The 25,999-nt window shown below is 38.0% G+C and overlaps 2 pseudogenes; both read left to right on the top strand.

Moving 5' to 3' along the window:
* Positions 1-2,127: 2,127 nt before the first annotated feature.
* LOC123389770 lies at positions 2,128-25,443 on the top strand (annotated as a pseudogene).
* LOC123389767 lies at positions 15,899-17,482 on the top strand (annotated as a pseudogene).
* Positions 25,444-25,999: the final 556 nt, after the last annotated feature.

Raw genomic sequence — 25,999 nt, 5'->3', positions numbered from 1 at the left:
TAAGGTCATTATGGAGCAGCGAGGTAGGTAAGGGTCATTATAGAGCAGCTGATAAGGGAAACTGAGATTCCATTCCACAATGGTGATGTAGGAAGACCCTGACTTCACCTTCTCCATGGCCACACCAAATCTACAAATATTCATAGAATAGTTCCTTCTGAAGAACTGAAGGATGACTGAACAGATTCTGCATAACAAAAGATAAGAAACTACATAGAGAAACAGCAAGAGAGAGAGGGAGGCACAGCAATGAAGGGAAGCCCCACCTCTGACACTGTGAACCATAGAGGGGAGGGACAATACTGAGGGTTCAGTTAGAGATTCATCTGCCTTGAGGCAAGAAAATAAGCCATGGTTGAAAAGGGCAACTAGGATTAAAAAAAAAAAAAATTGTAGCCCCAGAACTCCACCAAATGCTAGGGAAGCTCCTAGAAATCTCTCGAGATTGGATAGGTTGTTGAGTGTCACAGTTCATGCTCCCCTTCTACCTAGATAGTGTAGATAGAAGCACAGTTTACACATCCAACCTGGTTTAGAGCCCCAGTGAGCCCTGGGCCCCTAGCCCACATGAGCCCCAGCCATTCTATCAAAATGGCCCTAGTATGACACACACTGGGACACTCCTGCTAGGCACCCACTACACCTCCAGCCATTGTATCAAGGTCATATGCATGCAAAGCACCCTGAAACATTGCAGGCCCCCACCACATTGGCTTCAGATGGCTTGCTAGAGCACTTACTGCAGAGAGTGTGCTAGGACCTCCTGGTTCACTGCTGCTTTGGCTCCAGCTAACTTGCCAGGGAGCCCTTTGCAGTAAGCACCTTGGGACACACTGGCTTGCACCCACCTCAGCTTCAATAGTTCTGCCAGGGAGTAGTTGTGTGTGGAGAACCTGAGGCACCCTCACTGATACCGACTTCAACAGCTGTCTTGCTGGGGTGCCACTTGTGCAGGGTGCACCAGGACCTCCCTAAGCTTGTGCTCCACCTCAGCAGTATCTTCATGGAGAGCCATGGGACACCTAGCTTTCACCCATTTCAACTATTTTGTAAGCGTTCTCTCAGTGTGTAGAGCCCTAGGACCCTCTGCTTACAGCCACTTCACTTTCAGCTGTGTTACCAGGGTGCTCTCTCTCTATGTGGACAGCTCCAGAAATGACCTGACTCAGACACACTTCAGTTATGGCCATCCCACCAGGATGCAGCCCCCGCATGGAGTGCCCCCCAGTACCCACAGATCACACAAGCCACAATTCTAGCCAGCCCTTCAAAGTTACTAGGAACACACAGTGTACACAAGGGACGACCATACACAAGACCATTCCTTCAAGTTTCGGATAAGTAGCTGTTCTAATCATAGTAGCAAATGCAGAAAATCAAGTAAAATTGGAGGCAGAGGAATATGCTTCAAATAATAGAACAAAACAAAACCTCAGAAAAAGACTAAATGAAACAGAGATAATCAATATGCCTGATAAAAAGTTTACAGTTATGGTCATAAAGGTGTTCACTGGTCTAGAGAAAAAAGTGAAAGACCTCAGGGATAACTTCCACAAAGAGAAAACAAAAAGGAACAAATCAGAGTTGAAGAATGTAATAACAGAAATGAAAAACTACTAGATGGCATCAATAGTAAGTTAGCAAATGCAGAACACATAAGTGATCTAGAAGATAGCTGAATAGCAAAAAGAAAAAAAGCATTTTTAAAAAATGAGCATAGGTTAAGGGATCTCTCAGACAACATCAAATAAGTAAGCATTTGCATATTTGGGGCCTCCGAAGGAGAAGAGAAAGGAGTAGAAAATATATTTGAAGAAATAATAGCTGAAAACATCCCTAACCTGGGGAAGGAAGTAACAGCCAGGTTCAGGAACCATAGAATTCCAAGCAAGATGAACCCGAGGAGGGCCACACCATAACACAGAATAATTAGAATGTCAAATGTTAATGATAAAGAGAATTTTAAAGGCAGTCAGAGTGAAGCAAAAAGTTACATAAAAGGGAAACCCCATAAGGCTATCAAAAAAGAGAAGGAAAGTCAAGAATAACACTAGATAAATTTATAATCTTAAGTAAAAAGAAGAAGTAACAGAGAAGAACCACAAAAACAACCAGAAAACAATCAAAATGACAGTAAGTACACACTGAAAATAATTACTTAAATATAAGTGCTCTATACACCTCAATGATAAGGCATAGGGTGGACCAATGGATAAAAAACAAAACACATCTACATGTTGCCTACAAGACACTCATTTCAGATATAGGGACACACTCAGGCTGAAAGTGAATGGATCGAAAAGATATTTCATACAGAAGGAAGTGGAAAAAAAAAAAAACCAAGGTGACAATATTTATATCACAAAAAATCAGACCTTTAAGACTTACAAGAGAATAAGTAGGGCACTGCATAATGATAAAGAATCAATTGAACAAGATGATCCAACAATCATAAATATCTATGTACCCAACAATGGCGCACCTAAATACTTAAAGCACATATTAATACCTGTAAAGGAAGAAAGAGTAATACAGTAATAGTAGGGAAATTTAACACAGCACTTTTTAAATAGATATATCATACAGGCAGAATATCAATAAGGAAAGTGTGTCTTTGAACAATACAGTAGGTCAGATGGACCTAACAGATAAATACAGTACATGCCACATAAAAACAAAAGAATACAAATTCTTTTATATGCACACAGAATGTTTTCCAGGATAGATCACATGGTAGGCCAAAAAACAAGTCTCAATACATTTAAAAAGATTGAATCATATCGTGTATATTTTCTAATCACAATGGGGTGAAATAGAAACCAATTACAGAAAAAAAATTGGAAAACCAAACAGGTGGAGATTAAACAACATGCTACCAAGCAATAAATGAGTCAACAAAGAAAATGAAGAGCAAATTAAAAAATATATGGAGACAAATGAAAATGAAAACACTATAGTCTAAATCTTTGAGACCCAGAGAAAAGAGACCTAAAAGGGATATTTATAGAGATACCAGCCAACCCAAAGATATAAGAAAAACCTCAGTCTGAAAACCTAAAAAAATTAGAAAAAGAAAAGTAAAGTCCAAAATTAGTAGATGAAAAGATTTAATAAAAATCGAGCATAAATGAATGAAGTAGAGTCTTTAAGAATAGGAAAGACCAACGAAACAAAGAACTGGTTCTTTCAAAACATTAAAAAAGTCAATAAATCTTTAGCCAGACTGATCAAGAGAAGAAAACAAAAGGAACTGGATGAAACCAGAGACAAAAGAGTTAACAAAGAACACCATAGAGGTACAAAATATTATAATAGAGTACTACAAAAAATTATATGTCAAAAAATCAGATAACCTAGAAAAAAAATAGATGAACTCCTAGAAACATACAATCATCCTAAACTGAATCAGGAAGACATACAAATTCAAAAACCAAATTATTGCTGACAGAATTGAATTCCTAATCAAAAAACTCCCAACAAATTCCAGGATCAGACAGATCATAGGTGAATTTACCAAATATTTAAAAAAGAGTTAATACCTATTGTCTTCAATCTATTCCAAAACAATAGCAAAGAAAGTATAGCTTTGAAGTACAGCCTAATGAGGCCAGCATTACCCTGATACCAAAACAGACAAATACACTACAAAAAACCCCAAAACTACAGAACATTATCACTGAAGAACACAGAAGCAAAAATTCTCAACAAAATATTAGCAAACCATATTTAACAATACATTAAAAGGAACATTCACCATGATCGAGTGGGTTTTATTCCAGGTTTGCAAGAATGGCTCAATATTTGCAAATCAATCACCCCAAGCAAACAAAATGAAGTATAAAAACCATGCAATCATCTCAACAGATGCAGAAAAGCACGTGACAAAATTCAACATCCGTTTATGATAAAACTCTCCAAAAAATGGGTTTAGAAACAACATACCTCAACACAGTGAAAGTCATATATAACAAACTCACAGCTAATGTCATACTCAATGGTGAAAAATTGAGAGCTTTCCCTCTAAGATCAGAAACAAGACAAGGATGCCCACTCTTAACCACTTTTATTCAGCATACTCCTGGAAGCTCTAACAACAGCAATCAGACAAGAGAAAAAAAAAAAAAGCATCCAATTTGGTAAGGAAGAAGTTATTTTCACTATTTGCAGATTACATGATACTATACAGAGAAAACCCTAAAACCCTAATAAAAAACAATTAGAATACATGAATTCAATAAAGTTTCAGGACACAAAATTAATGCACAGAAATTGGTTTTTTTGTACAATTAATAATGAAGTAGCAGAAAGAGAAAACAATTTGATTTACAATTGCACCAAAAAGAATAAAATAACCTAGAAATAAACTTAACAAAAGAGGTGGAAGAGCTGTGCTCTGAAAACTATAGAATGCTGATGAAAGAAATTGAAGACAAACCAGATTATGAGATATACTATAAAGCGATAGTAATCAAAATAATACGGTACTGGTACAAAAATGGACACATTGAACAGATTAGAGAGCCCAGAAATAAATCCACACTTATAGGGAAAGTTAATCTAGGACAAAGGAGGCAAGACTGTATGCACACTAGGGGAAAAGATAGTCTCTTCAATAAGTGGTGGTGAGAAAACTGGACAGCTACATGCAAAAGAATGGTCATTTTGTTCCTTTTTGCTACAAAAATAAATATACTGGATTAAAGACCTAAATGTGACACCTGAAACTATAAAACTTCTTGAAGAAAATATAGGCAGTAAACTGTTTGACATCAGCCATTGCAACATCTTTCTAGATATGTGTCCTCAGTCAAGGGAAACAAAAGTAAATATAAACAATTAGGACTATTCCAAATAAGTTTTTGTACGGTGAAGGAAACCACCAACAAAACTAAAAAGCCACCTTGTGAATGGAAGAAGATATTTGCAAATGATATATCTGATAAGGAGTTAATACTCAAAATATATAAAGGATTTATACAAGTCAACACCCCCCAAAATATGATTCCATTAAGAATGGGCAGAAGAAAACCTGAATAGACTTTTTTCTTTGAATTGACATTTTTTTCAAAGAAGATAGAGATGGCCAACCCAGACATGAAAAGATGAAAGAGAAATGCAAATCAAAATCACAATCAGCTATCACTTTATACCTGTCAGAATGGCTAAAATCAAAGATAAGAAATAAGTGTTGGTGAGGGTGTGGAGAAAAAGATACCCTTGTGCACTGGTGGTAGGAATGCAAACTGGTACACCCACTGTGGAAAACAGTACAGAGGTTCTTGAAAAAAATTAAAAATAGAATTACCATATGATCCAGTAATTTCACTACTGGGTTATGTAAAGAAAACAGAAATGCTCATTCACAAAGTTATCTGTACCTCTATGGTTACTGCATCATTATTTACAATAGCCAAGATATGGAAAGAACTCAAATGTCCATCAAAAGATGGATGGCTTAAAAAAAAAAAAGATGGATGGCTAAACAGGAGGTGGTATATATATACACAAAGAATATTACTGAGCCATAAAAAAGAATGAGATCCTGCTATTTGCAACAACATGGTTGAACCTAGAGGTATCATTTTGAATTAGTATCTTTTGTTTTCTTTGGGTAGATACCTGGATCACAGAATATGTCTATTTTTTGTTTTGGAGAAACTTCCACACTCTATTCAACAGTGGTTGCACCCAGTTTGTATTTCCCACCAGCAGTGCACACAGGGTCTTTTTTGCTACATCCTCACCAACATCTGTTGTTTCTTGTGTTGTTGATTTTAGCCATTCTGACAGGTGTGAGGTGTTATTGTGGTTTTGATTTGCATTTCCCTTGGTCGTGGGTGATGTTGAGCATCTTCTCGTGTGTCTGTTGAATGTATGGATTTATGAAGTGTACTGGATATCTATATATCACAGCAGCCAATAAGAAAACAAAACTTTAAAATACCATTTAAAATAATATCAAAGACTCCTGGGGAGGATGGTAGAGTAGGAGGACTTTCAGCTCATCGCCTCACACAGATAAAACTAAATAAATGCATCAGTGTAAATAACCCAAAAAATGCCACGGAGACTGGCAGAACAAACTCCACAGCTAAATGTAGAGAAGGGGCCACTGAAAGAGGGTAGTAAGGACAGAGACATGGTCTGGAGCTAAAGAGACCCATACAAGTGTCTGCAGGAGGGAGGGGTGCTGCAGGCATGGTGAGGGGCGAAAAACAAACCTCCACATCAGGGACCCCATGTAGGGAAGATGAATCCCCATTACATTTGGCTTTGAAAACCAGAAGGGCCTAATTTTGTGAGTTCTTACAACCAGTGGGGCTTAAAACATGGAATTTCAAAAATCAGCAGGAGTAAGAAAAGTGGGAAGCACAAAAGGAGTTAAAGTAAGTATAACTATAAAAAACAGTGAGCATACTGAGAAAGTAAAAGTAAAGTATGACACCACATACCTAAATTGTGGAGAGAAGAGGAGTAAAGAATGAATTCAAACTTAAGTGACCATTGACTCAATATGGTCTATTATATGCAGAAGATGTTACATATAAACCTAACAGTAACCACAAATCAAAAACTGGTAATAGACATGCAAAGAAGAAAGAGAAAGGAATCCAAATGTATCTCATTAAAGAAAGCCAGCTGATTGTGAGAGAAGAGAGCAAGAAAAGAAAGAGAGATCTACCAAAACAACCATGAAACAAGTAACAATATGACAAATACATATCCATCGATAATTGCTTTGAATGTAAATGGACTAAATGCTCCAATCAAAAGACATAAAGAGATGGAATGGAAAAAAATAACCAAGACCCAGCTATATGCTGCCTCCAAGAGATTCATTGCAAACCTAAAGACACATGCACATTGAAAGTGAAGAGATGGAGAATGCATGCAAATGCATGTGAAAAGAAATCTAGGGTAGCAATACTTACATCAAACAAAATAGAGTTTAAAACAGACTGTAACAAGAGACAAAGAAGAACACTATATAATCATAAATGGATCAATCCAACAGGAAGATATAACAATTGTAAATATTTATGTACCTAAATACATAAAGCAGCTAATAACAAACATAAAAGAAGTAACTGAGAGTCATACAATAGTAGTAGAGGACTTTAACACCTCACTTACATCAATGGACTGGTCATCCAAACAGAAAATCATCAAGGAAACAATGGCTTTGAATAATACATGGGACCGTATTGAATCAACAGATACATTCAGAACATTCCATCCTGAAGCAGCAGAATATACATTCTTTTCAAGTACACATGGAATGTTGTCCAGAACAGAGAACAAATTAGACCACAAAACACGTCTCAACAAATTCACAAATCCAAGTCATAGCATGTGCCTTTTCTGACTACAACTATGAAACTAAGAATCAACAACAAGAAGAAATCTGGAAAGATCACCAATACATGGAGATTAAATAACATGCTACTAAACAATGAACAGGTCAATCAAGAAATCAAAGAGGAAATCAAAAGATATACAGAGTCAAATGAATATCAAACACAACGGTTCAAAATCTTTGGGGTGCACCAAAAGCTATTCTAAGAGGGAAGTTTAGAGCAATACAGGCCCACCTCAAGTAGAAGTCTCAGATACACAATCTAACCTTATATCTAAAGGAGCTAGAAAAAGAAGATCAAACAGATAAAGGAAATAAAGATCAAACTCAATGGTGAAAGACTGGGAAAATTTAACTATGAATGAAGAGATGAAACTTCTGAGGAAAAATAATCAAATGGATGAACCTCATCTGTTTCAAGCTGAGAAAGATTTATTTCCTGAAGGCAGTGAAAATACAGGCCTTGGAAGCAGTAGTTGTTACCTGCCAGGAGAGAAAAGAATGAGTAGGGTCCAATACCAGTAGAATGAGACAGTCTCAGAATCATCTACAGAAAATAATGACGATGTTACAGAAGTTTTAGATGGATTATTACGTACAGTTCTACTTTTACACTGTATTTGAAATTTTAATGAAACAAAGTGGACAAAATTAGCTCCATAAGATAAGCAGATTGTAAAATAAAGTACTTTATGGGATAAGTTCTGCTCATGGAGAACTGTAAATTATGAGCTGTTCTGGGTCTTGCTTAGTACTGATTTTTTGTTTTGGAGGGGGCAGGGGCCTCTGGTTAAATTTCGATTTGTATGTAGTTTTTTTTTTTTAAATTTAGAATTAAAGTTTTTATTTTATTTTTAGAAAAGATTTTATTTATTTGAGAGAGGGAGAGAGAGCAAGAGCGTGCACATGCATGAGTGGTGGAAGGGGCAGAGGGAGAAGGAAAGAACCCTCAAGCCAGCTCCTCCATGAGCCCAGAGTTTGACCCAGGGTTCAGTCCCAGGACCCTGAGAACATGACACTTAACCAACTGAGTCACCCAGATGCCCCTAGAATTCGAATTTTTAAATGGAAGTAGCAATTACAATCTTTAAACCTTTGGAGAGTGTCACCTTTAGTTTATAGATATACACGAAAGCTTTTTGTCTTGTCTTTTTCTGACAGGTTTAGCAGTTTTCATATTTTGGTCAACGTTTCAACATTTTACCATATGAATTATATGGTTTTGTGTTAGTTCCATACTACTTATAAATATATATTACCTATATTTATCTCTTATAGGAAAATATAAAATTTATCCCCTTAGAATAATATGTGTTTATATGTAATATAGTTTATCCCCTATAATATATAATATACATAATATAGCATGCAATATAATATGTTTTATGTAAAATATATAACATTTTATATGATTATATAAAAACTATTATATATAATATACAACTCAATGATATATATAAATTATCTAGTTTATAGTTTATAAATTTATAGAATTTATAATATAATTACATAATGTATAAACTAAAAATATGTACTTATATAAACTATATACTGTGTATATTTAATTTGATTATAGGTACGTGTTAATATATACATGTTATATTTTTATATATATAACTATTTCTAAATATACATCTATTTTTCTAGGTTTTGTTTTTGTTTCTATAGAAGATGAATTTCTATTATGTATGTCCATAAATGAAATGTATATTTACATATTATAACATATACTAAATGTATTGTATATAACTCCATATTTTATATACATAATTATATATCCTATATTGTGTAGTTTAACATATATTACATATAAATACACATATATTATCCTAAGGGGAAAATGTTATTTTTTTTTTTTTCTAAGAGATGAGTATATACATAAATGTATATGCAATATGTATTTATAAATAGAATAAAATATACTGCATATAATTTAATGTAATTGTAAATATGATGTAATTGTAAATTACATTAAATTACATACTATGTAATATATGATATATATTTAAACATGTATTATTCTAAGAGGGAAATATATTAGCCTAATATAGTAATATCAATTTATTATATAATATTTATAACTATTATTTAATATATAACATAAATTATTGTACACTGTATATAATATATATTTATATAATTGTATACATATTATTCCAAGGGGAAAATGTTTTATTTTTCTGTTTGTCTAAGAGATGAATAAAATGGATACTTTTTTTCATTGATAATCATTGAGCTCATCTCTCTCAAGGCAGTTTCTTTCTGACTACATATATTCCTTGACTTGGGAACTCCCAACAAACCCATTTTTGATTGAAGATATTAAAAGTAAAAAATACATTTAATACATGAAACCTACCCAACATCATAACTTAGCCTAGCCTACCTTTTCTTTTTTATGTTATGTTAGTCACCATACAGTACATCATTATTTTTGATGTAGTGTTCTGAGATTCATTGTTTGTGTATAATGCAGTGCTCCATGCAATACATGCCCTCCTTAATATCCATCACCAGGCTAAGCCATTCCCCCACCCGCCCTCCCCTCTGAAACCCTCAGTTTGTTTCCTGGAGTCTATAGACTCTCATGGTTCATCTCCTCCTCTGATTTCCCCCACTTCATTTTCCCCTTCCTTCTCCTAATGTCCTCCATACTATTCCTTATGTTCCACATATAAGTAAAACTATATGATAATTGTCTTTCTCTGCTTGACTTATTTCACTTAGCGTAATCCCCTCCACTTCCAACCATGTTGATGCAAATGATGGGTATTCACCCTTTCTGATGGCTGAGTAATTTTACATTGTATATATGAGCCACATATTTCTTTATCCATTCATCTGTTGAAGGGCATCTCAGCTCCTTATGGGTTGGCTATTGTGGACATTGCTGCTATGAACACTGGGGTGCATGTACCCCTTCTTTTCACTACATCAGTATCTTTGGGGTAAATGCCCAGTAGTACAATTGCTGGGTCATAGGGTAGCTCTATTTTTAATAGAGGAACCTCCATACTGTTTTCCAATGTGACTGTACCAACTTACATTCCGACCAACAGTGTTAGAGGGTTCCCCTTTCTCTGCATCCTCTCCAACATTTGTTGTTTCCTGCCTTGTCAATTTTTGCCATTCTAACTGGTGTAAGGAGAGGTATCTCAATGTGGTTTTAATTTGAATTTCCCTGATGGCTAATGATAATTGAACTTTTTTTATGCGTCTGTAAGCCATTTGTATGTCTTCTTTGCAGAAGCATCTGTTCATGTCTTCTGCTCATTTTTTTTTACTTAATTGGTTTTTTTTGGGTTGAGAGTTTGAGAAGTTCTTCATAGATCTTGAATACCAGTCCTTTATCTGTAATGTCATTTACAAATATCTTCTGAAGTCAAACTCTCTCTCTTTCATAGATGACATGATACTTTATGTAGAAAACCCAAAATTCTCTACCCCAAAATTACTAGAATTCATACAGAAATTCAGTAATGTGGCAGGATACAAAATCAATGTGCAGAAATCCGTTGTTTTCTTCTACACTAACAATGAAAATATAGAAAGGGAAATTAGAGAATCGATTCCATTTACTATAGCACCAACAACCAAATGATACCTGCGAATAAACCTAACCAAAGTAAAGGATCTCTACTCAAGGAACTACAGAACACTCATGAAAGAAATTGAAGAAGACACAAAGATGGAAAAATATTCCATGCTCATGGATTGGAAGAATAAACATTGTTAAAATATCTATGCTGCCCAGAGCAATCTATTCCTTCAACGCCATCCCAATCAAAATACTAAAGGTATTTTTCAAAGTATTGGGACAAACAATCCTAAAATTTGTATGGAACCAGAAAAGATCTCGAATCACCAAGGAAATGTTGAAAAAGAAAAACGAAGCTAGGGGCACCACATAGCCTGATTTCAAGCTTTATTACAAAGCTGTGATCACCAACACAGCATGGGACTGGCACAAAAAAAGACACATAGACCAACAGAACAGAGTAGAGAGCCCAGATATGGACCCTCAACTCTATGGTCAACTAATCTTCAACAAAGCAGGAAAAAAAAAATATCCAGTGGAAAAAAAGACAGTCTCTTCAATAAATGGTGCTGGGAAACTTGGACAGCTATGTACATAAGAATGAAACTTAACCATTGTCTTATACCATACACAAAGATAAACTCTAAATGGATGAAAGACTTCAACACGGGCAGGGATCCATCAAAATCCTAGAGAAGAATACAGGCAGTTAACCCTCTTCGACATCAGCCATAGCAACTTCTTTCAAGACACATCTCCAAAGTCAAGGGAAACAAAAGCAAAAATGAACTTTTGGGACTTCATCAAGATAAAAGTCTCCTGCACAGCAAAGGAAACTGTCAACAAAACAAAGCAGCCTAGTCTACCTTAATTGTGCTCAAAAACACATTATCCTATAGTTGGACAAAATCATCTGATAGGAAGTCTATTTTGTAGTAAAGTGTTGAATGTCTCATGTAATATATTGAATACTGCACTGAGTAGAAAAAAACAAAAACATGGGCTATACAGACACACAATTGTTGTCAGGGTATCAACTGTACACACTCATGATCACACAGCTGCTGGGAAACTGCAGCTGATGAAAATGATTGTACATCAGATCACTAGCCTGGGAAAAGATCAAAATTCACACTTCAAAGTGTGAGTTCTACTGAATGCTTATCACTTTAACACTGGTGTAAAGTCAAGCATTTTTTATTTTTATTTTTTATTTAAATTCAAGTTAGTTAACATAGAGTGTAGTATTGTTTTCAGGAGTAGAATTCAGTGATTCATCAGTTTTATCTATCTATCTATCTATCTATCTATCTATTTATTTATTAAATATTTTATTTATTTATTTGACAGATGGAGATCACAAGTAGGCAGAGAAACAGGCAGAGAAGGAAGAGGAAGCAGGCTCCCTGCTGAGCAGAGAGCCTGATGCAGGGCTCGATCCCAGGACCCTGGGATCATGACCTGAGTTGAAGGCAGAGGCTTTAACCCACTGAGCCACCCAGGCGCCCCCATATTACTTATATTTAACACCCAGTGCTTATCCCCACAAGTGCCTTCTTTAATGCCCACCACCCATTTAACCCATCCCTACTCCACATCCCCTCCAGCAACCCTGAGTTTGTTCTTTGAACTACATGGTTTATCTCCCCATTTTTTTTTAAAGATTTTATTTATTTATTTGACAGAGTGAGATCACAAGTAGGCAGAGAGAGAGAGAGAGAGAGACAGAGAGCAGGAAACAGGCTAAATCAAACTCTTAGAATAAGATGGGTTTTTACTTATGTAAATATTTATATAAATTTTTAAAAAATGTATAAATTGATATTTGTAGGACTTTTCAAAAATGTTTGTCTAAGGGAAGAAAATAAAGTATTCTGTTGCTTTAAAACATTTTAGTTCTTTAGAGAGATTCCAAAAAAAACTCATTTCTCATTTCAGTCCTTTGAAGACCTCAGCAAGCTAATGGTCAAGGTATGTGTAATTTACACCTGTTGGATTCCTACCAGTTATGATAGGAGTTTTGTAAACAGACACTTTGGGGACATGATTTTTTTTTTAGTCTTTTACTGTTCTCTTGACAGGCTAAGGAAATGGTGGAGTTATCAAAATCAATTGCTAATAAGATCAAAGACAAGCAAGGTGACATCACAGAAGATGAGGTAAATAGGTTGCCTTTTTAAGGCATTAGAAACCAGATTGGGCAAATAATGCAGTGATGTTTTGGTGGGTCAGCAGTTTCTTTCTTAATGTAGTGATTTCTGTTAGGGCTTGTGGATATATGAAAGTATTAAAGAAAAAGTCAGCCATTAGGATTAAAAGATACTTCAGTACCTTCTCTTGGAGTGTGGAAAAGCGAGATAGTGAAATGTGTAAGGAGTGGTTGTTTTATACATAACCATATGTTTGATATTTGTTTCATTAAATTTGTCTCCAGACTGATCCCAGCCACATTCCTTTCTAAGTTTTTGGCTCTGTCATTTGGTTGGCATTAAATACAGCACAGTTGTTTCCTAACCCTCTTCTCACTCCAGACCTGTGAGGTCATTGAAGTATGAAATATCAAGACAGGAGAAGGAAGAAGACTAATTAATTAGCTTTATGCAGGGAACTCCTAGAAATCCAGTTTCTTCGAGTTTATACTATAGGAACAAGGTGGAAGAAATGGGTGGATACAGAAATAACTAGTAGAATGGAGTTTACAGTGGAAAGATTTCAAATGTTGGGGTGGAGAGATGAATGTCACGTATTTGTCTTTTTGTGCATTTTCTTCTCTACTTATAGACCATCAGGTTTAAGTCCTATTTGCTGAGCATGGGAATAGCTAACCCAGTTACCAGGGAAACCTACGGCTCGGGGGCACACAGTACCACATGAAGCTGGCCAAGCAGCTGGCTGGGATGCTGCAGGCACCGCTAGAGGTAAAAACAGAATGCAGGCAGGCTCTCGGTTGTGTTAAGTAACTGCCAAGTCATCGGAAAGCTAAACACCAGCTTTACGTTCCTTTCCCAGTGCTGCTACTATTCAACCCACATGTTATTTTTCCTTTTAGGAATATTAAATCAGTTTAGTGTACTTATTCGTGGATTTGTTGTCAAAATCTAGATTGTTTTCAATTTCCATCTCAGGTATCTGTAACTTCTTCAGTCTCTTTGATAGAAAGCTTTTCTTATCTCTGATTTTCAAAAGGAAATATATGATCTCGAGATGTTTAGAGACATTTAGATGTTTGGATGTTAATACAAGTGTGCTGTTAATCATTTCATAATACAGATATATCTTCTGACATTACTCAGGCAATCAAAACTCCATTCATTAAACGCCTTTTTTTTAAAAAAAGATTATTTATTTATTTATTTGACAGAGAGAGAGAGATCACAAGTAGGCAGAGAGGCAGGCAGAGAGAGAGAGAGGAGGAAGCAGGCTCCCTGCTGAGCAGAGAGCCAGATGCGGGACTCGATCCCCGGACTCTGAGATCATGACCTGAGCCGAAGGCAGCGGCTTAACCCACTGAGCCACCCAGGCGCCCTAAAACGCTTATTTTAATAAGTATTTCCATCGTGGGGACGCCTGGGTGGCTCAGTGGGTTAAGCCTCTGCCTTCCGCTCAGGTCATGATCTCAGGGTCCTGGGATCGAGCTCCACATCGGGCTCTCTGCTCAGCAGGGAGCCTGCTTCCTCCCTCTCTCTCTGCCTGCTTCTCTGCCTACTTGTGATATCTGTCTGTTAAAAAAATAAGGTCTTTAAAAAAAAAAAGAAGTATTTCCATCGTGACAAAATAGAATAGTATAATGAATCCCTGTGTGCCTGTCATCCCGGCTCATGTGTAAGCAGCCTTCACTCAACATTACTTTAAAGCAATCCCAGACATCGCATCACTTTGTAAACTTTTCAGTATGTAATTACAATGATAAACATGCTTTAGATGTAATTATAATCCCATTTCACACAGGAAAAGTGAAAAATAATTTTTTAACTATTTTCAGATATCTAGTTAGTATTCACATTTTCTCTTATGGTTAGTTTGTTCAAATCAGGATACCTTGCAATCGGTTGATTTTTCTCTCAATGCCTTTTTTTTTTTTTAATTCCGTGTTTCCCCTTCTCTTATCTCTTTTTTCTATCCCACATAATATATTTATTAAAGAAGCTAGTGGTTTATTTTATAGAGTGTCTCAGATTTTATTGATTTTATTTTGACATACTTCCCTGCCCCTTGTATTCCTTATAGACTGGAATTTACAGCTAAAGTTCTTTTTTCTTTTTTTTTTTTTTCTGTTGAATATTTCATAGAGGGTGCTGTGCATTTTCATCAAGGGGTACATAATGCCTGTTTGTCTTTTTTTTTGTGATGTAGCAGCAGCCCCTAATAGCTAGATAGTCAATAGCTAGTCAATAGCTAGATCTGTCAACTTCATTTGGGGTTACAGTGGTGATATTCCTGTTTAATTCCATAGTTTATTCATTTATTAGTTGTAACAACTTAAAACATTTCAATACATTTTTTGAAACGTGGTGTAGAGGCCCTCTTCTCATTGAAGTAAATGTGAAAACAGTAATAATGATGTTAACATCCACATACTGAATTGGAAATGCTTCATGTATCTGACTAGGTTTTCCTGTGTGTATATTTAGTTTTTAAAGACTTCTTAGGAAGTTCTATGATTCCTGATTTTACTCTGATTGTGATTTCTGTTAAGAAATGCCAACTGGGGTGCGCGGGGAAAGCCTCCAGCTCGGGCTGCCACCGCAACCGCGTCCAGGCAACGCGCCCGGAAGCGGCTCGGGCGGCGCGCCGCGGCTCGCGCCCCACCGGGAGCCGCGAACCCGGCCGGGCCGCGCGCCGGGCCAGGCGCAGGCGCGCGCTGATTGGACGGCGCTCCCCGCGGCGCGGGCCCGCAGCCGGGCGCCCCGCCCAGCCCGCGCCAGCGGCCGCCGCACCCAGCCGCGCCGGCGAGGACACGGGCAGCCGCGGCGCGCCCGCCCCCCGCGCCGAAAATTAAATTATTAAAAAGAAAATGGCCCAACGGAACACTGCATTTCCTTCTCTCGTCACTGAGGAAAGGTATAATATATGGAAAATATGCATCTAAGGCGAGTTAGAACCATGCCCCGACACAGCCAGTCCCTGACCATGGCACCCTACTCCTCTGTAGGCCTCGTGGAACAACTGGAAGATAGGATCCTCTGTCACGAGAAGACAACCGCGGCCCTTGTGGAGCACGCCTTCCGGATTAAGGACGACATTGTTGGCAGTTTGCCGAAAATGGAGAACAAAGGGGGCGGCGACCGCTTGGCCAGGCTCTTCTTGGAGGAGCACATCAGAAACATAACTGCCATTGTGAAGCAGCTCAATCGGGATATCGAGGTACTGCAGGAGCAGATCCGGGCCCGGGACAACATCAGCTATGGAACGAATTCCGCCTTAAAGACCTTGGAGATGCGTCAGCTCTCGGGTTTGGGGGACCTGCGGGGAAGAGTGGCAAGATGTGACGCCAGCATAGCCAGACTCTCTGCAGAGCACAAAACAACTTAGGAGGGGCTCCAGCACTTGAACAAAGAACAGCAAGCTGCCAAACTTATCTTGGAAACAAAAATCAAAGATGCAGAGGGACAGATTTCTCAGCTTTTGAACAGAGTGGCCTTGTCGATATCAGAGCAAAGCACCAAACTGAAGATGTCCCACAGAGATAGTAACCACCAGCTTCAACTTCTGGATACAAAATTTAAAGGTACGATTGAGGAACTCAGTAATGAGATTTTATCTGCACGGAATTGGTTACAACAGGAACAAGAACGGATAGAGAAAGAACTTTTATAGAAAATTGATCAGCTTTCCTTGGTCGTTAAGGAAAACAGTGGAGCCAGCGAAAGGGACATGGAGAAGAAGCTCAGCCAGATGTCAGCCAGATGTCAGCCAGACTTGACAAAATAGAAGGAAGTCAGAAGGAGAATATGGAAGTGCAGAGAACAAAACAGGAAGAAGAGAAAGTGCATGGGCGCATCAGCAAGCTGGAGTTACAGATGAATGAGGACATGAAGGAAATGAAAGCAGAAGTTGATGCTGGGTTGGCGGCCATCTATGAAAGCATAGGATCCCTCAGGCAAGTTCTTGAAGCCAAGATGAAGTTGGACAAGGACCAGCTACAGAAGCAAATCCAGCAGATGCAGAAGCCAGAGGCCCCCATGTGAGGGGAGCTGGGACAAGGACCTCAGAAGTGTTTTGCTGGTGGGGCAAGAGCCAGGTGCCGTGGTGGCCAGGCGGTCACTGCCTTCAGAAGTGTTCTATTCATGGCGTGCATGTGCCAAGCAATGTGTTTTCATGGGTCTAAATGTTTACCTTAAGTTTCGAAAACACTTCCTTTAAAAGTATTAAGTACAATTTTTGCCACTCTATTTCATTTCTTTAAATTCAATGGAATAGCCTCCCGGCCCCTAAATTTGGAAAGGCTTTTGTCCCTCTTCATTTTATGAATGAAAAGACTTAACGACTTTCCTTCAATGCTTGACGCTCTAGCCAAGACTTTACTATTTTGAAAAATGTCATGGTGATTTTTTTTTAATTAATAAACTAATGAATTGTCACAGGAATGTGTTAGCTCCTCACCCTAAATTAAGAGAATGTCCTGGTAGATTGGAATTCAACCCTTTAGTCCATATTTGGATTTTATTAATGTTATCTGTGCATTTCTTACATGGTTTCCTTCTTGTAAATCTTCTGTCTTTTGTAGGGAGAAGGGATTTAATTTTTGGAGAACCACCCCCCCCACCACCATTTATGTAATGAAGATAGCATAAAGATTGATAACTGCCATATACATTGCAAATTAAAATGGAAACTTAAGACAATTATCTAGCTAATACAAGGCACAATATCCACATCAACCACCTACTTATACCAGGTTTTAATATTGGAAACTTTTTTCAATTGCCTACAGCCTATATAGTGATAGCCATATATTTAGTAATGGAATGGTGGTTAATAGTCTGTTTATTGCACAATTAATTGTAAATCATAATAGGATGTGAGAATTTTTCAGGCTTTATGATCTCCTCTAAATGTTTCCAAAATTGGCACAAAGTGCTAACTAAGGTTTATATATACTTCTTGTAACTGTATCCTGTGCCTTGGTTTTACCACGTCAATGCACTGTATCCTCTAAAAGTTTTACAGACAAAATAGAAGGCATGATAATACATCAGAATTATGATGTAAAAATGGGATCCTATGTAATTTTTAAATGTTCTAAAAATTTTATCACTGTTAAGACATTAGTTGTTCAGTATTATTAATGAAATAGAAATTCATACTTTTGTATGGACAGAGAATCAAATTGATATTACATTTATAACACTGTCAAGAAACTTTCATTTTGAGCAAAAAAAAAAAAAAAAGAAATGCCAACTGGTTCTAATTATAACCTAATACTTGCTAAATTCCATATTTTAACAGGAACGAGGGGGAATAATGTCACTCACGGAGGTGTACTGTTTAGTAAACCGAGCTCAAGGAATGGAAGTAAGAATAGAACATTTAGATGTTCTTTAACTAAATATAGACTTTCTTAATATAACACAAATTCCCCAAAGTGAATACAATTTGAGGAAGGGTTGAGAACACCAGAACTATCCCAGTAGCGGTGTGGTGTGGTACAAGAGTGCTCTACTGCCTTGGGATCTGAGAGGAAGACTCTGTCCCTTGTTTTGCCAGTGTTGTGCTGAGTGACCTGGAGTAGCTCACTGACCCTCACTGAGACTCGGTTTCCCTACCTTTGAAATGGGAATTTGGGTTGACTGATACCTTCTGGCTTTACTATTCCGTGCCCATACTGTGATTAATAAGCCTGTGTATGATGTCTTTTCTCTGGGGTTGTCGACTGTTTTTAGATTCACTGGGTTGGAGACAGGTGGTGTGTGGAGAAGCCGGGGGAAAGCTGCCCTCCTCCACGGGCTCTGAATCAGCAGTGGCTGTTCTTTAACCCTCCTTGTCTCTTCACACCCATGTGTCCTTGGCCCCCCATGTTCTGTCCATGCACTCTTCGTGCCCTTTAGTCAAACACAGTTTTGTGGTGTCAGTAGTCGCCTCTGTGTGAATAGCTCATAGACCTGTCCCTCCAGCGCTTACTGCAGCGCCGTATATTTGAGCCTCTGCTGTGTCTTCATCTGACTGGTCACCGTGAGTGCTATCAGTGAGTACTGACTATGAACCAGGAGCTCTGCACGCACTGCCCCATTTCTTCTCGTGGTACCCCAGAGAGGAAGCCTCTCTCACTCTGCCCATCAAGGGCATGATATGAAGATGAGGAAGTTGAGGCTCACAAAGATTCACTTATTTGACCAAGGCTGTGCCTTGGAAACAGTGGTTTGACAGGCATGTGGCCCCAGGCCGGGCTGCCTCTGGAGCCGTTCTGGGTGACTCAAAGCTGTACTTGTCAGCCACCATGCTGGGCTGATTCTTTAAGGTTGTGTGGTCTGGAAGGCTGGCCACTAGCTAGCTACATGTGACAACTGTGACCTTGCAATACAATTAATCCAAATGGAGCTATGCTAGAAGTGTCAATTATATACCACATGTAGGAGGCTTTGTACCAAATAAGAAGTTAAATATCATTAATAATTTTTATATTGATTATATATTGATGTTTTAGAATTCTTGGGTTAAATGAAACACATGTGTTAAAATTAATTTCACCTGTTCCTTTTTATTTTATTAATGACTACTAATATTTTATTAATTTTAAAATTACACACATGGCTTGTGCTGTTTTCTGTAAGATAGCGCTGCTTTGCTTCTTTATTAATTCTTTTTGCCTTATAGTGATGAAGCCACCTAAAATCCCTGATAAATGATAATTTTTTTTGTTTTTTTTAAAAAAAAAAAAATTTTTTTTTAACTAGACTCCATGGGCCAGCCTGGAGCCTGACTCATGACCCTGAGATTAAGTCACAGATAGATGATAATTGTTAAGTTTCCTCTTGTCTTTTAGTGATCATTATAATTATATAACATCACTCTATTAATTTGCAGTGTAAACTGGATTTTTTTTTTCCTATTAGTTGCTCTTACCAGAAGATTTAGTGAATGCTTGCAAGATGCTGGAAGCGCTAAAATTACCTCTCAGGTAAAAGAACCTCTAAGGGAAGCTTGCCAACTAGAGCCACTGTTCCATACAGAGTAGACAGGAAGGGCCTGCTGGGCCTGTCGAGCCTGCCGTCTGTGTGGTGAGCCAACATATTGCCCCTTTTGGAATGAAATGAACAAAATTCACTTATCCTGGCTTGCCACCTTATCAGGGCTAGTGGTCCAAGTCTTGTTGACTTGGGGGCAGTGACAGAGGAATGTGGGCTCTTCCTAGGAGGTCAGAATTACCAGCCCCTCTGCTAGACATCTTGTGTTAGTTTCTGGAGATTTAAAAGTACAGATGTTCAGCTGTGCATTATATTTTCCTCTCCCCAGGTTCATTAAAGAGAGCCAGACATATTTTCTTCAGCATGTGGATTATAGTTCATACTTTCATTAAGTGCTTATTCGCGAGCTTTTTAGTTATGCTGTAGCTACACCTCCTTAGTGGGTGAAGATCATAGATATTCACAGCTTTGTTCTCCCATCTGTGGTTTTTAGGCTCCGAGTTTTTGACAGTGGCGTCATGGTAATTGAGCTTCAGAGCCATAAGGAAGAGGAAATGGTGGCCTCAGCCTTGGAGACAGTATGTGAACCCCGTTTCCTCCTCATCAGTCAGCCCACCAAGACCTGAATGCCTAGCAACTTGAGAAACAGGATTTCCTTTTGAATTTAACTTTACTAAAAAGTAATGTTTGTAGACCCAATTAAAAACACCTACTTTTTTTTTTTTACTTTTTTTTACTAGTCAAGTACGGTAGTGAGAAGGGGGAAAGAGTAGAACAAGGAGTTCGATCTGTAACTGTAACTGTTCGATCTGTAACTGCTATCTCAACTGAATAATCAGTTGAGATAACTCACCACCTTCGGACTAGCCCAAAACACCTATTATTAACAGTGAATAAATATTAATCAAAATTACATTGTTCAAGTTTTTGAAACTTAACCAAGGAGAACTGGAATTCGTGAGGTGCTGTCTTTTTGTTTGAAGCTCAGTCTCACGGACAGGTTTTTAACTTTCTTGATCAGAATGTGACCCCTGACAGAATTTTTTCTTTGAGTAACACCTACATAAGTGGTATTATAAAACATCACAGGTTGTTTTACAGAATAATTGCTTCAAAAAATATGAAAAGCAGGGGTGCCTGGGTGGCTCAGTAGGTTAAGCGATTGCCTTCGGCTCAGGTCATGATCCTGGAGTCCTGGGATCGAGTCCCGCGTCGGGCTCCTAGCTCCACAGGGAGTCTGCTTCTCCCTCTGACCTTCTCCTTGCTCATGCTCTCTCTCACTGTCTGTATCTTAAATAAATAAATAAAATATTAAGAAAATACATGAAAAGCAGCTGTAGTTTAGATGGATTTTACTGGCCAAACTACTCCTATTACTTATTAGGAGACTTGAAATATTACTGCCTTCATAGCCTCTGTGGTGAGCCTGTTTAATTTGAATAATTCGTATTTATTACACTTTTTTTAAACTAGGTGAGGATGAGGAAGTTGAGGCTTAAGACTTGATATTTCTACCATATATTTTAAAGCTTAACCTATATATAAGTTTCCTTTACTGGAGCATGAAATATGCACTCATTTAGAATTTGTTACATGTTCCTTTTTAGAATCTCAAAGAGTTCTTCTTCAGTTCAGTATAGAGCCTTCGTTACATTGTAGAGGGCTTCACCGTATTTTGGTATTTTCAGCTCTACTGTGTTTCTCTCGGTCCTTCGGCATTTGTAGAATTAAACACTAGAGAAGAGGATTTAGTTCTATAGTGAATATTCTTTGGATTTGAGTAAGAAATTCGGTAAATTACTTCCTGAGTATCCTGGTAGACAGTCTCCCTAGGTGAGTACTTGGACTAAATTAACACATTTTTGTCCCTGCTGTGTTTCTGGTAGGTTTCAGAAAAGGGATCCCTGACATCAGAAGAGTTTGCTAAGCTGGTGGGAATGTCTGTCCTCCTGGCCAAGGAAAGGTAAGTGCAGTCCTTGCTCTTCCTTACCACTGTATTTGTGTTTCTGAATGGACAAATGATTGTGGTGTCCCCCCTTGATTCCTAGGTTGCTTCTTGCAGAGAAGATGGGCCATCTTTGCCGAGATGATTCAGTGGAAGGCTTGCGTTTTTACCCAAATTTATTTATGACACAGAGCTAAGGGTTTTTTGTATTTCAAATCCTTCTTGTTCACGTACTTGTATCGTGTAGACGTTGTAGGACATTGAGCTCAGAGTAAACCCTGATAAACTGAGAATTTCTGGAACTTAATACTATACTATACTATACTACACTATACTATAAAACCCTTTTAATTTCTCCCTAAATATTATGGTCCAGGAAGTTTACTTGGGATAAATATAGGAAAATACAGAAAACTGAAGGCTGCTATGAATTTGAAATCATGCTACCCTGAGAGTTTAACCTGAAATCTGGTGGATTTTAACTTGACCCTCCAATCTGACCTTTTTTTTTTTTTTTTTTAAAGAAGGGGGTTTAGTTAATGGGGGAAGAAAGAAGTTGCATGTTTGGACAGGTTAGATCATTTTTCTGGTGTGACTAAAATTCACTGAGTTATAAAGGAAGTTTGTCTCTGCATCTAATGTGCCCATTTGGGGAGGTGGCGTTCATGACGCAAGTCGTAGCTAGAGTGTAGCTTAAGAACTGACAGCACAGGGACAGAGCATCAGACTGTGGGACACAGTATGGGGCTCCTTCCCTAAGGCCTTTTCTTTAGAAACACTCTTAAACATGTCTTCAACATACACCTTAAAAAAGGAGAAAATTGTATTCAATTTATGTATATATAATCTAACTTGTTCTTTTTTTCTCGTGATGATTTCATGGCTGGCATTTAAAGAATGTAACTATCTCATTTTGTTGAAAAAAAATGCTGTGGATTTTGAAACTGAATTAACGAGCTGTATAGACACACCCAGGGATATGATTACAAATTTGGAAAGTAGAGGGCCAAGGAATTCCCTAGGATTGTGTGGGTGGAGGGGCCAGGAGAACCTTTAAGTAACTTAACAGGAACCTTGGTGCTCTTTGACCTTGAAAGCCAAGGACAGGAACCAAGAAGGCGAACAAGTAATCGGTTTCCTTTTCCTTCATTTAATGAGTTTCAACAAGACACTTTAAAAAATCTTTCATCTTCCAGCAATACTTTTTTTTTTCTTTACCCCATACATTAGAAGTTGTGTAGAGAAACTATCTCACTGAGAAATATTACTGCAATAACAAAAACTGGCTCATATTGAATGTCGATTGCTTGAGTTCTAAAGTGGACTGCCTGACTTCCTACGTCATTGCTCTCCAGCGTATGGTGTGTTGGCATTACCTCAAACTCAGGGACCCCACAGGGACAGAAGGAGCCTCCCCTTCTCAAACTGTGTTGAAAATGGAAAGTAGGGATGGTTTTCGGCCAAGCCTCCAGAAGGGATAGTGTCTGTACTGAGCTAACGGTTGTGACCAGCAGGAGGGGATACCCCAGCTCACAAGCTGGGATCCCATAGAGGTCACTGGGTGAGGTGGAGGCCACTGCCAGAGGCCACGACAGATGCCCTTTGGGGAAGGAAGTTGCAGGGATCCTCGGCTGCAGACCCAGGGAATCCCTACCACTGCAGCCAGATCCGGTCCCCTGATCCCTGCCTGCAAAAGTGGCTGTCGCTGCTTCTCGTCCTCCAGCGTCACGGGAACGTCTTGGCCAAGGGCTCCTGCCTGTCTTCATTTTCCAGACCTGTTGTTAATTCTGCAATATGATGACAGATCCCCTCATTTCCTCATTGCTCAGCCTCAGGTTTGTTTGGAGGGGTATTCAGTGTCCGGCTGCCCGTGTCGTGCAGGCCGTTGTGTAGACTCGTGTGTATATCACTGCTGTTTCTGGGTTGTACTCCCACTGCTCTGGCACATGCATACACGCACATTCATATATGCACACACACACACACACACACACACACACTTACACGTACGATATCTCATCTGGCTAAGGCTTTTAAAAAATTACAAAGGTAAATAATAATCTATCTCAGTAGTTGGAGTGAGTTGCAACTAAGATTGTTTGAGCTATTGGATCTAGTTCTTAATGACTTGGATTCATTACAGCAGACTCCCATGGTTCAGTGTATTTATTTATATTAGTGTGACAACACATTAAAAAATGGAGCAATCTAAATTGTATAAAGATGAAGAGAAGTGACATGAATATATTTTGTAAATGTCATATTAATTTAAAAAGTATGATTTTACTGTTTTATATTTAAAGTGGGCATTCTTCACTATTTCCAGACCTCTGTATGTATACTTTTTATCCCCCCCCACCTTTTTTTTTTTTTTTTTGCCAAATAAAGTGTTGCAGAGGTTATGTTTAAATACAACCAATCAGGCCCTAAATGCAAAAAAAATTCATCTTGGTGCTTATCACTAGTATAATTATTATTTTTGCTTTATTATCTTTGCTCTTAGGAGCATAAAGTTGTTTGTAGCTTTACAGTAATGGAATTTTTCTAGTCACTGTCAAAAATATTTTTACATTGTGCAAGTAAAGATTGTTTTCAGGGTTAAATGATTAGAATTAATGTATATAGAGTAAAATTACTGGAAAACTTTTAAGTGATTTTTTTCTTAATGTGTTCTTTGTAAAATACTCTTTGAAAAATATATGAAAGTGACAAACCTTTAATGAGAATAAGCCAGTATGTTAAGATTTTTTTCTTTATTTATGACCTCAAGATCTTACTGTTTTAGATTTTTAAAAAGAAAACAATGGGAAATGGCTCATGAACTGTTTTGGGGTTTTTTGTTTTGTTTTGTTTTAATTCTTGATGTTTTGTCCATTGTTGACTGACCTTGTGTATTCACATGAATGTACTGTCTCTTGTTCCCTTTAATTAGACTAGCCTGAGCAGACATGGATTTGTCATGTCCTCATTTTCATGCTCTGCCCAGTAATCTCAGTGTTTTCCTTTTGGTATGGTAGAGTCACGACTCACAAGCTGTTTAGATTTTTAGACTGTGCGTCAGAAGTAAATCAAGCATGCTGAAAATGATGCCTGAAAATTTCTTAAATTGCCAATGAAGTTCTCTGTGTAGTCTTAAAATTAGAATCCCTGTGATACATAGATATGAATATATTATGAACATAGTAAATATATTATATACAATATGCAATAAAAACTACATAGCATCAGTAGTCTTTTATAACACCAGTAACTGAACTATTTAAATGTGTGTGCTTTTTTTTTTGTTTTTGTTTTTTGGCCACTAGGTATGCTTGAATTTATATAAATTTATGGTAACCCCACCCCTCATGATAAATCTCTTGTGAACTCCACAAGGGGAGAGAGTTTTATCTGGTTTGTTCATGGATATATCCTCAGAGCCCTAGAATAGGGCCTGGCACACAGTAAGCATTCAATAAATATTAACTGAATGAGTGAACTCTGATGTATATACCTCTTTATAACCTGGCTCCATTTATCCTACCTTACTTCCCATTCAATTAAATGAAAAGAAAAAAATTTTTAAAGTACATATTGGCTACGTGAGGAACTGTTTGGCCACTGGTGTGGGGGGTGGGGGTTAAATAGGATACAACCCCTGCCTTTAGGAGGGTGGCCTAGTTGGGTAAATGGACACGTGAGCAGTGTTCTCTGAAGATGGCAGGATGTGCTTGTCACAGAAGCAGCACGGGCACTGTGCTGGGGAAGGCAGGAGGAGGCTCCTGCAGTTCCGATGGAGAGATCTGGAAAGGCCATGTGGGAGAGGAAGGGCCTCATAAACTAGGCTCAGGAGGACCAACAGATTGTCAGTAGGTGGAAGGCGCTGGGTAGGGGAACAACATGAGGCGTGCCCCTTCCTATCCCTGGGGCCTATTTCCTTACACTGCGCAGACTTGGCCTTTCTTTATTTTCCCCATTGACTTTCACCTTCAGCCCAATAACCAGAATCAGACTTTGCTCATTTCCACCTGCTTTAGAAAAATCTGTTTCCAGTA

The sequence above is a fragment of the Mustela putorius genome, unplaced genomic scaffold, assembly GCF_011764305.1.
Source record: "Mustela putorius furo isolate JIRA1106 unplaced genomic scaffold, ASM1176430v1.1 tig00004012_pilon_pilon_pilon, whole genome shotgun sequence".
Taxonomy (NCBI): domain Eukaryota; kingdom Metazoa; phylum Chordata; class Mammalia; order Carnivora; family Mustelidae; genus Mustela; species Mustela putorius.
Note: the sequence above shows the minus strand (reverse complement) of the source record. Positions and strands in the feature narration are given on the sequence as shown.